Consider the following 11,821-nt stretch of genomic DNA (forward strand, 5'->3'; position numbering starts at 1 on the left):
CCTTGTGTGTTTGTCGCTTGCGCTGCTTTATCAAGAAGTGCAGCCAATACCTACCTGGCCAAATGCCGATTGTACTGACCAATAGCATTGTTAATCGTAGCGCACGTGCTCCTTTCTTGCAAGATTGTGCCGAGCGCCCGCGTTACATCTCAACATCTCAAACAGGCCTATATATATATATATATATATATATATATATATATATATATATATATATATATATATATATATATATATATATATATATATATTGTAGCGAAGCGTTCGAACTTGGTAATGGGTCGTCCTCTCGAGCACCTTCTAGTGGGTCGCCCTCTTCGGCTCGAAGAGAACGCAGCTCGCGCTGAGAGTCGGCCCCGCCTTGACTGTCGCTGTATCGTCGAGTATCGTCGCCGCTAATAAACCTCTTTATAATTTGGTGGAGGTGCTGGGCCTTCACAACAACCTCGGCCCTCATTCGATGCCCCTGGCTCTTCGATCCCGTACCCTGCCGCCTACCATGCCTCAAGACGCCTCCCAGCAAACGCCCCCGCCCGCACCGACCTCATGTCCTGGTGTCCCTCGTATTCGCGACCCTCCCGTCTTCACTGGCGCCGATGGTACCGACGTGGAGGACTGGCTCGCGATTTACGAGCGCGTGAGTGTCCCCAATAAATGGGACGAGGCAGGAAAATTGACTAACCTGGTTTTCTACGTCGCGGGTGTGGCGGGCCTGTGGTACAACAACCACGCATCCGATTTTACGACGTGGTCCGAATTCAAGACCGCCATTATCAACGTGTTTGGCCGCCCTGCCGTTCGTAAGCTGCAGGCCGAACAGCGCTTACGTGAACGCGCTCAGCAGGCCGGCGAATCCTTCACCAGTTACATTGAAGACGTCCTCGATTTCTGTAAGAAAGCCGACGCCACCATGTCCGAGTGTGACAGGATCAGGCACATCATGAAAGGCATCGACGACGACGCCTTCACCATGCTCCTCGCCAAGAACCCCAGCACAGTGGCAGAGGTCATAACGCTCTGCCAAAGCTATGAGGAGCTGCGCCGGCAGCGATCGATGACCCGTCGCTCTCCATCACGCGACGCCGAGCTCGCTGGCTTGTCGACCGTACCCGACCACTCCGCGTTGCTCGCAGAGATGAAGACATTCGTGCGCGAGGAAATCGCGCGCCAGTTCTCTCTGCTGGACTTTGCTCGCCCTCGGTACGCTCAACAGCCGTCGCCCACCCTTCTGCCTCCCCTCCGTCGAGCAATCGAGCAGGAAATCGCGGAGGTCATGCCCGAGTACCACCAGCATCATCCGGCTCCTGCACCTTTGAGCTACGCCCAAGTTGTCGCAAGAACGCCCCCACCAATCGCTACGGCTGCCCCACACATTTACGCCGAAGCCTCCGCTCGACCTCACTCTTTCGAAGCGGATGTACCGGTAACCTATGCCGACGTCACGCACAGGCCACGACTGCAGCCCACCATGCAGTCCTATCAGTTGCCGCCCCGTCAATCCCGTCCTGCACCATGGGCGGGTCCTGCCCCAGCGAACCGATGGCGCACACCTGACAATCGCCCCATATGCTTCGCATGTGGTTACGCCGGCCACGTGGCGCGCTATTGCAATCGCGTGCAGCCGCCTAGAGACGTGTCGCCTGCCACCAGCCAGTCGAACCGCCCATATTACGACCCACCTACGCCTCCGTCGCCGACGTCTCGCCCAGCTGCATCTACCCGCCGTTCACAGTCCCCACGACGCCGCTCGCTGTCACCGATGCGGCCACGTCCGGTCCCACGCGACCAGGAAAACTAGTCGTCGCAGTCCACGAGGCAAGGGCTGCGACGCAATCGAACTGCGAAAGCCCTCAGCGAAGCCCATCGAACGTGATAGACGTTTTTGTGGACGGTGTTCGCGCCTCTGCCCTTATCGATACTGGAGCCGCCGTATCCGTTATGGACGCTAAACTAAGCCGCCTGCTACGAAAAGTGGCGACGCCACTTTCCGGGCTCTCCCTCCGTACAGCCAGCGCCCAAAGTATTCACCCGACGGCGGTATGCACCGCCCGCGTCATCATTCAGGACGCTCTGTACGCCGTCGAATTCATTATAATTTCTTCATGCTCTCACGACGTCATCCTGGGATGGGATTTTCTCGCCCGCCACGACGCCGTCATTCATTGCGCACCAGCCGCAATAGAGCTCTCACCATTCTCAGACTTGACGCCGGCAGACAGTTCATCGGCTGCGACCAAGGTATTCGTCAAAGACGACACCACAGTTCCTGCAAATTCGTCAACGGCTGTGTCAGTCTATTGCACCAGTCTCTGCGACGCCGTTGCACTCCTTTCTCCATGTGACCGCGTTTTCACTAGGAAAGGCTTGCTGGTGCCGTTTGCGACCGTGGAAATCACTCAGGGCGACACGGATATTTTTGTGACCAACCCATCCCCGTTCATTGTTACGTTGGTGCGAGGGGAATGTCTCGGCGGAGTGGAACCCCTCGAAGACGCACAAGTTATGGACGCACCCAACGACACGCACTGTCCCAGTTCCCGTACGCTCAGTGCTGTTTCCACGTCCGATTCGTCACCTGCTGATGTGTTTAGGTCCTCCATTGCTGACAACCTCACATCGGTCCAGCGTTCCCAACTTCTGTGCCTGCTGGAAGAATTTCGTTCTTCTTTCGATATCGGGCAAACTTCTCTTGGCCGCACTTCTGTTGTTACGCATCGCATCGACACTGGCGCCCAACCACCACTGCGGCAACGTCCATATCGCGTGTCTCCCGCAGAACGTCGGGTCATTAATGAGCAAGTCGACGATATGCTTCGACGCGACGTTATTCGGCCCTCGGACAGCCCATGGGCGTCTCCCGTTGTTCTCGTTGCGAAGAAGGACGGTTCCGTGCGGTTCTGTGTGGACTACCGACGGCTAAACAAGATCACTCGCAAGGATGTTTATCCGCTGCCGCGAATCGACGACGCGATTGACAGCCTGCAAGGAGCCGAATTCTTTTCATCTCTTGATCTGCGCTCGGGGTACTGGCAAGTTCCCATGGCGGATGACGCTCGACCGAAGACAGCCTTTGTCACGCCCGACGGCTTGTACGAGTTCAACGTCATGCCGTTTGGTCTGTGTAATGCGCCCGCGACCTTCGAGCGCATGATGGACACCGTTCTGCGCAACTTGAAATGGCACACGTGCTTGTGTTACCTGGACGACGTCGTGGTTTTCGCTCCGGACTTCTCCACGCATCTCCAACGTCTGCGGCATGTTTTGACGCGTTTACGCAACGCCGGCCTCCAACTGAATCTGAAGAAGTGCCGATTTGCATCACGGCAGCTGACAATCCTCGGCTACGTCGTGTCCAAAGACGGAGTCCTTCCCGATCCGACCAAGCTTCGGGCCGTGGCCGAATTTCCCAAACCTACATCCGTCAAAGAACTGCGCAGTTTCGTAGGACTGTGTTCGTACTTTCGACGCTTCATACGAAACTTTGCCACCATCATATCACCGCTGACGAAGCTCCTTGGAGGTAACGGACCCCTAAAGTCGTGGTCGTCCGAGTGTGACGACGCGTTCGCAAAGCTCCGTCGTTTGTTGACGTCTCCTCCCATACTACGCCACTACGATCCTACGGCCCCAACGGAGGTACACACGGATGCCAGCGGTGTAGGCCTCGGCGCTGTCCTTGCGCAGCGCAAACCAGGGTTCCCCGAATATGTCGTGGCATACGCAAGCCGTACGCTTACCAGAGCCGAGACCAATTACACGGTCACGGAAAAAGAGTGCCTGGCGATCATCTGGGCCCTTACAAAGTTTCGACCTTATTTGTATGGCCACCCATTTGATGTCGTCACCGACCATCATGCACTATGCTGGCTGTCGTCACTCAAGGATCCCTCAGGCCGTCTCGCCCGCTGGGCACTTCGCCTGCAAGACTACGACATCCGAGTGCTGTACCGCAACGGACGCCAGCATGCTGACGCCGACGCCCTCTCGCGCTCTGCCTTGCCTGACGACAATGCCCCTTGCTCAGTATCTCACATAGCTGTTGCTTCAATCGACGTTCACACCATCGCTACCGAACAGCGCAAGGATAAATGGATCACCTCGCTGATCGACTTGCTCACTGATCCGTCCGCAACACCATCCACTCGCGCGCTGCTTCGTCAAGCCCACCATTTCGCCGTTCGCGACGACCTACTGCACCGACGCAATTACGACGCCGACGGCCGCCAGTGGCTACTAGTGATACCCCGCAGTCTGCGTTCTGAAATATGCGAGGCCTTCCACTCTGACCCGCAATGCGCGCACTCTGGGGTATTCAAAACTTACCACCGCATTCGACAACGATACTTCTGGCGAGGGATGTACCGCTACGTGCAGAAGTTCGTTCGCTCCTGCCTCGATTGCCAACGCCGAAAACCTGCAACGCACGTGTCGCCACCAGGTCTACAACCATTACCTTGCCCTAACCGTCCGTTTGGGCGCGTGGGCATCGATTTGCACGGGCCACTTCCTCTGACTTCGGCTGGTAACCGCTGGGCCATCGTCGCTGTTGACCATCTAACGCGATACGCCGAAACCGCCGCCCTCCCAGCGGCTACAGCGCGCGATGTTGCCTCCTTCCTACTACACCGATTCATACTGCGTCACGGACCACCCCAAGAGCTTCTCAGCGATCGAGGCCGTGTCTTCTTGTCGGAAGTCGTGGAAGCCATTCTCAAAGAGTGCCATGCTGTTCACCGCAAAACTACTGCTTACCACCCGCAGACGAATGGCCTAACCGAACGCTTTAACCGCACGCTCGGCGACATGCTCTCGATGTACGTCGCCGCCGATCACACCAATTGGGATGCCATTCTGCCCTTCGTCACCTACGCCTATAACACCGCCCCTCAGAGCACTACTGGTTTTTCACCCTTCTTCTTACTGTACGGAAGGCACCCGTCGCACACCATGGACACGATACTTCCATACAAGCCGGATCGCTCTGAATGTGCGCCTATTTCTGCCACAGCCAGACTTGCTGAGGAGTGTCGTGAGCTCTCCAAGACCTTCACTACGCATAACCAAGAGCGGCAGAAGAGCATTCGCGGTGACAACACCACTTCTGCGCCCACGTTCCTCCCTGGAGCGCTCGTTTGGCTCTCTGTCCCTACCACTGCAACTGGCCTCTCTTCCAAACTACTGCCCGAATACGAAGGCCCCTACCGTGTCGTCGAATGCACATCCCCGGTCAACTACCTCATCGAACCCATAGAACCGTCTTCGGACATGCGCCGTCGAGGGCGCGACATTGTCAACGTGGAGCGCCTGAAGCCCTACCACGACCCCCTCATAGTGACTAGTTGCTAGGTCGCCAGGTGGCTCCCTTTTCCTACCCGGGGGTAATTGTAGCGAAGCGTTCGAACTTGGTAATGGGTCGTCCTCTCGAGCACCTTCTAGTGGGTCGCCCTCTTCGGCTCGAAGAGAACGCAGCTCGCGCTGAGAGTCGGCCCCGCCTTGACTGTCGCTGTATCGTCGAGTATCGTCGCCGCTAATAAACCTCTTTATATATATATATATATATATATATATATATATATATATATATATATATATATATATATATATATATATATATATATATATATATATATATATATATATATATTATGACACGACGCCCAGTTCGGTAATCGAAAGGTTATATTTCAATGTCCCAAAGCGGCGCAGCCCGCGTGACAGACGAAGATGATGATTACAATGGTTTCTGTACAGATGAAGATGAACTATATAGTCAGCGCTCACACTATTTTCCCCCTTCGCGAAAGCGGGCAGCAGGTTAAGGGTAGGAACGCCGAATATATGGTTTCAGGCGAGAGACATGAGCGATCTCGGTGCTGCGGCGACGACGATCAGTAGCCGCGCTGGCTGGAGCGACGCGATAGTTCACGGCAGATGTCCTTTCCAGCACGGTGTATGGACCGAGATATCTATGAAGAAATTTTTCACAGAGCCCAGGGGTACGAACAGGTGTCCACAGGAGGACTTCGTCGCCTGGACGGAACGAAACAACTCGACGTTTCGCGTCAAAACGGACTTTCCTCTTGTCCTGAATGGTAGCAGTGTTGGCGCGGGCAATTTCACGGCAGCGGGCGACGCGAGCAGCGAACTCTTCTGGAAGGGACGAAGATGGAACAGAGGGCGTGGATAAAAATGTGGTGTCCAGAACAAAAGTCGGTTCACGGCCAAACACGAGGAAAAACGGGCTGTGATTCGTCGTGCGTTGTGTGGCAGTATTATATGCAAACGTGACGAAAGGGAGTACAGTGTCCCAGTTTTTGTGATCTGGCTGAACATACATGGATATCATGTCGGACAAAGTTCGGTGAAAACGCTCTGTAAGACCATTTGTTTGCGGATGATATGCTGATGTGGTCTTATGTACGGTGTTAGAGGCCTGGAGGACTTCAGCAAGAACATGGGAAAGAAATGTCTTGCCACGGTCACTAATGAGAACCCGAGGGGCACCGTGGCGCAAAATAATGGCGCGCAGGACAAAATCGGCTACTTCCGAGGTAGCACCAGAGGGAAGAGCTGCCGTCTCTGCGTAGCGAGTTAGGTGGTCCACGGCAGTAACAATCCAGCGGTGACCGGCTGGCGTAAGCGGGAGGGGTCCGTATAAGTCGATGCCCACGAAGTCAAAGGGAGCGGACGGGCACGGCAGAGGTTGTAAAGGGCCTGCGGGAAGAGATGTGGTACGTTTTCGGTGTTGGCATAACGCGCAGGAACCGACGTACTTCGCCACACTTGTTGAGAGGCCAGGCCAAAAGCACCGAGTTTTGATGCTCTCGTAAGTCTTGTGAAAACCCAAGTGGCCAGCTGTCGGGTCGTCGTGCAGGGCTTGTAAAACCTGGAGACGAAGTGAACGAGGGACGACTGGAATCCATTGGTTACCGAGAGGGTGGTAAATGTGCCTACATAACGTTCCATCTCGAAGTTTAAAACGTTCAAGCTGTCGTCTTAAGCGGCTGTTGGGGGCACGGGATAAGCCTGTAAGCCGATCGATGATTGTGCGGCAGTATGTATCTGCATGTTGGAGCGAGGTGAGATCTGTGGATGAAAGAATGTCCACTGAGGCAACGGACTCTCTCGGACTACCGGCCGTCTGCTTGGTCACTTGGCTGGTTGGTGATGAACAGATTGAAGGCGACACTTGGGCGCTTGGCGAGAGCGGGCACCGCGACAAAGCGTCAGCATCTTGGTGTTGCCGACCCGACCTATATGTGACACTGTAGTCATACTCTTGCAAACGCAGTACCCAACGGCCAAGGCGTCCCGACAAATTCTTGAGAGACGATAACCAACAGAGAGCATGATGGTCAGTGACGATTGTGAAATGCCGGCCGTATAAATAAGGGCGAAACTTTTGTACGGACCACACGACGGCGAGGCATTCTTGTTCGGTGATGCTGTAATTTCGCTCAGCAGGAGAAAGAGTGCGGCTCGCGTAGGCCACGACTTGTTCTTCGGAAGCGTGGTTCCGCTGCAGCAGGACGGCACCGATGCCATGTCCACTTGCGTCAGTGTGTAGGACAGTAGACGCTGCAGGGTCGAAATGCCGAAGCACTGGCCGCGATGTGAGGCATCGCTTGAGAGTGTGAAAAGCGGCTGCGCATTCATCCGACCAGACAAAAGGTGCGCTCGCGGTCAAAAGCTTGTGCAAAGGAGCTGCAATAGTGGCGAAATCACGCACAAAGCGGCGGAAGTACGACGCTAAGCCGAGGAAGCTGCGAAGGTCTTTAGGTGTGGTTGGTGTAGGAAAGTGCAGTACTGCAGCAACTTTGTCGGGATCGGGCTCAATGCCATGCCTGCTGACAACGTGACCTAATACCTTGATGCTGCGGCTGGCAAACCGGCACTTCTTAGTGTTTAGCTGGAGACCGGCCTTAGCTAGACAGGTCAGAACTTCGTCTAGCCGTTCCAGGTGCTGTGAGAAGCTGGACGAAAAGATGACGATGTCGTCCAGGTAGCAAAGGCAGGTCTTCCATTTTAATCCACGCAGTACCGTATCTATCATTCGTTCGAATGTGGCTGGGGCATTGCAGAGGCCAAAAGGCATTACATTGAATTCAAAGAGTCCATCAGGTGTGGTAAATGCAGTCTTCTCTTTATCGGACTCGTGCATCGGGATCTGCCAATAACCAGAGCGCAAGTCGAGGCTCGAAAAGTACTCGGCACCTTGTAAAGTATCAAGAGCGTCGTCGATCCGAGGCATAGGATAGACGTCCTTACGAGTAATATTGTTCAGCGCTCTATCATCAACGCAAAATCGCACCGAGCCATCCTTTTTTTTAACGAGCACAACAGGAGAAGACCACGGGCTTGCCGAAGGCCTGATAATGTTGCGTGTGAGCATATCGTTGACTTGTTCTTCTATAACTTTGCGTTCAGAAGCTGATACACGGTAAGGGCGGCGACGAATGACACGAGATCCGTCTGTGTCGATGCGATGAGCGGCCACTGTTGTTTGACCCAGGCCATCGGAACAAACGTCAAAGCAAGCGTTGTGTTTCATTAATATGGTCAGCAAGGCATCAGTCTGGGTCGGATTGAGATCTGTACTCAAAGTGGCCTTTAGAGCACGCGATGAACCTTCCGCGGGCGTACATTGTGGAAATGACGAGTCAGTTGAAACAGTAACGACACATACCGGTGCGTCTTCAGTAATGCTGGCAACAGTAGTCCCCTCTGGCAGCAGTAGGGCTTCTGGCGTCGTGTTGTAGGCGGTGATGCTTGCATAACCACGTGTGAACCGCACTAGACAAGATGCGATGGCGATGCCTCGAGAAATACAGCGCTGGCAAGGTGTAACCACCGCGTCGCCATCTATAACGTCTCGTGACCTGATCGTAAGTACACGTTCTTGCCCTGAAGGCAGGAGAAAATCCGCAGCTGTGACAAGGTTGGGCGGGGAAAAATCGGCAGCAGAAGAAAGCGAAGGGGAAAAATACCGGAGGGTCTCGCTGCGACGTACTCACTGTGTAGTTAGGCCCAACTGGCGGAGCAGCAGCGGTTGCGGCAGCGGAGGCGTTGTTTTGTGCCATCACAGTCGTTTGCGAGCACAACCGTCGACCAGACCGGAGCTCCAGGGGTGACCGGTAGAGCAAGAGGACGTGGGAACCACAGCACTCTCCACCACTTATGAGACGACGCCCAGTTCGGTAATCGAAAGGTTATATTTCAATGTCCCAAAGCGGCGCAGCCCGCGTGACAGACGAAGATGATGATTACAATGGTTTCTGTACAGATGAAGATGAACTATATAGTCAGCGCTCACAATATATATATATATATATATATATATATATATATATATATATATATATATATATATATATATATATATATATATATATATATTAAACGGCATACATATGTACACGGCATGCGTTTGGTACGTAGAGTCGATAACAAAGGAAGGCGGGGTTGCAACAGGCTGTCAGAAGAGTATACCTATGGTTTCGTGTAAATCTTAGCTTTGCATGTGGAGCAGCTAGATTATCTGACGTTACTTTTACATGGACCGAAAAACACTGAGGAAAGAAGTGAGTACATATGTGAGAGCACGTGAATGCAACACGCGCACGCACGCACATGCACACACAAAAACGTTCGCGTGCTGGTATGCTGTAGACACAGAGAGACAAGCTGCAACACTCGTGAACCGATTCGCTTAGCTTTTCGCGCAGTCAGCAGCTGCATATGCGGAGGCTTCAGGAACAGGCCGCTCATTTGTAGCACCGCATTCCGACTCGCTAAGCTTTCCTGCAGCAATACGCAAACGCTGCCGGAAGCTTCGCCGAGTCGTATTTACGTGCAGCTAGTTCAGCTCTTTACAGCTTCACCTCGTTTGTTGGAAAGGCAGGCCGGCACGAAGGAAAAGACCCAGAACCGAGAGTGCTGGAAAAGCAGTAAAACGCATGCCAAAAATTTTACGACTGGAGCAGAGTGTCTTTCTCTCGACAAACTGCATGAGTTTTTCCGTTTCTTCGCAAAAGCCCAGTATACCAACGTCACCAGCGGTTCCCTACTTATTCGCAATGAGATCTTTCAGAAAACTATCGCCATGCGAGAGCGAGCAACCACTTTGTTTTATTTTATTTTGTTTTGTTTTACTCTACACCCATCTGACTCTGCGACATTAGAGCGAAACCAAGCTCGCCACGTCAGCGTTGTTCTATAGCAGTGGAGAGGATCATCCGCACGCGAAACCATAAGCGGAGGATGCAAATGCGCTCGGAGATAAAGTGCGAAAAACAGGGGACATCGCAAACGGCGCAAACGTTCGCGTGAGAGAGAAAAAGCTTAAGGCCCTCTCTCGTTCCTTTTGCGATTGCGCACTCAATGCTAACTTTGCGTTCACCCGAGTCAAAACATCTCGCTTCGCTCGCCAATACTCACATACAAGCAATGGCGTCTGCAGCTTTTCTCGCTGCTTTATGTTTTTCTTTCCGGTTGCGCGCTCAGTCTTTTCCTCTCTCCTCCCACCTGATTCTCTTTGCACTGCCATCTGAAAGGCATTCAGTGGCACGCTTGGATTACGCGTCAAACCCAATGCGACAACGTTGGTGGCGGCATCCCTCGTCTCTCGCCTTTCACATCTAACCGCAAGAAAATTCTTTGGACAGTGAGTCGCTCGCACAGGGATACGCGGGAAGTCTGTGTGTTATGCGGGCGCCGCGATACGGTTTACGTCACTGCGTTTGGGAAGAAATCCGATTGTTTGCCCTCAGGCGCGCTGTTGAAGAGTAGAATGGGAGGACGGAGAGAGAGAGAGAGAAAAAGAGGAATAAAAGTCCGCAATGCGGGGACAGCCAAAAGCGCCAGCGGTGCGCTTCGCCGCAGCCTCCTCTGTCGATGGCTTGTTTATGAAGTCTGGTTCGGCGGCCGTTTGCTGCTATAGGTGTCTTGACATGCCGAGCACAGTGTGCAAGTTTTGCGAGAGGACTGATAGAGGCGGAAGACTTGTTTCAGTTTCTATAGCGGGTTACAATGTTTTGGAAACGCACGCGTAAGCACGTCCGTATACGTACGTGTCTGCGAGTGGTTGCGCCTGTCCGCGCGCATTGTGTGCGTTTGTTCTTCGTGCGATGGCGCGTCACCGGTAGCGCTGTCGCGCCGACGAAATTGTTTCTTCCGGTTTCGATTTTCTTGCGGCTGTGAAGACCCCGCCTATTTATTCGGAAGAGAGCCTCGTTGTTGTCGAGGGCTTCTTTCTGCGTGACGAGAGGAGAAACGGCCACCGCCGTCTCGCGCGCTCGATTGTTCTCCTGACGGTTCGAGTAAACGCGAATGAATGCCGAAACACACGTACGAGTGGCGGATGAGCCGCGCGTTCCATCTCATTATCTTCGGCACGTTCGTCTATATGTGGCCGCCAGTGAGTGTCGCTGTCGCCTCGCTTTTTGCAATGCCATTTACAGACGTCTAATTTAAGCCGCCACGTACTCCTTTCTCTCTCTCTCCGTCTCCCTTTTGTGCATACGTAATCATTCACTCACGGCAAGTGCCGTCGTGGCTTAGTTGCTTCCGCATTTGACAGTAGCCAATCTTCCATGCCTACGCCTCTTTACGGCAGCATCTGCATTGAAATGAAGTTCGGGCAAAGTTCTGTGACAACAAAAATACGAGGTGATGCAATCTTGTATAGAAACGTAAATACTGGATAGCGTGCATTCGACACAGGACAAGGAAATAACACTGAAGCACGGGACAAGCGCTCACTTCAATGTTTCAGCGTTCTTTCTTTCTTTGTCCTGTGTCGATTCCGCACTATCCAGTACTC

General features: G+C 53.3%; 1 long non-coding RNA gene across 1 annotated transcript in view; it reads right to left on the reverse strand.

Moving 5' to 3' along the window:
• LOC125760361 (uncharacterized) overlaps nucleotides 1-11,614 on the reverse strand; it is a 65,872-nt gene extending 54,258 nt beyond the window's left edge. The window contains exon 1 of the long non-coding RNA XR_007417921.1: nucleotides 11,538-11,614. This is a non-coding gene — a long non-coding RNA (uncharacterized LOC125760361). The remainder of the gene's footprint in view (nucleotides 1-11,537) is intronic.
• Nucleotides 11,615-11,821: the final 207 nt, after the last annotated feature.

This window comes from Rhipicephalus sanguineus, chromosome 11 (assembly GCF_013339695.2).
Source record: "Rhipicephalus sanguineus isolate Rsan-2018 chromosome 11, BIME_Rsan_1.4, whole genome shotgun sequence".
Lineage (NCBI taxonomy): Eukaryota > Metazoa > Arthropoda > Arachnida > Ixodida > Ixodidae > Rhipicephalus > Rhipicephalus sanguineus.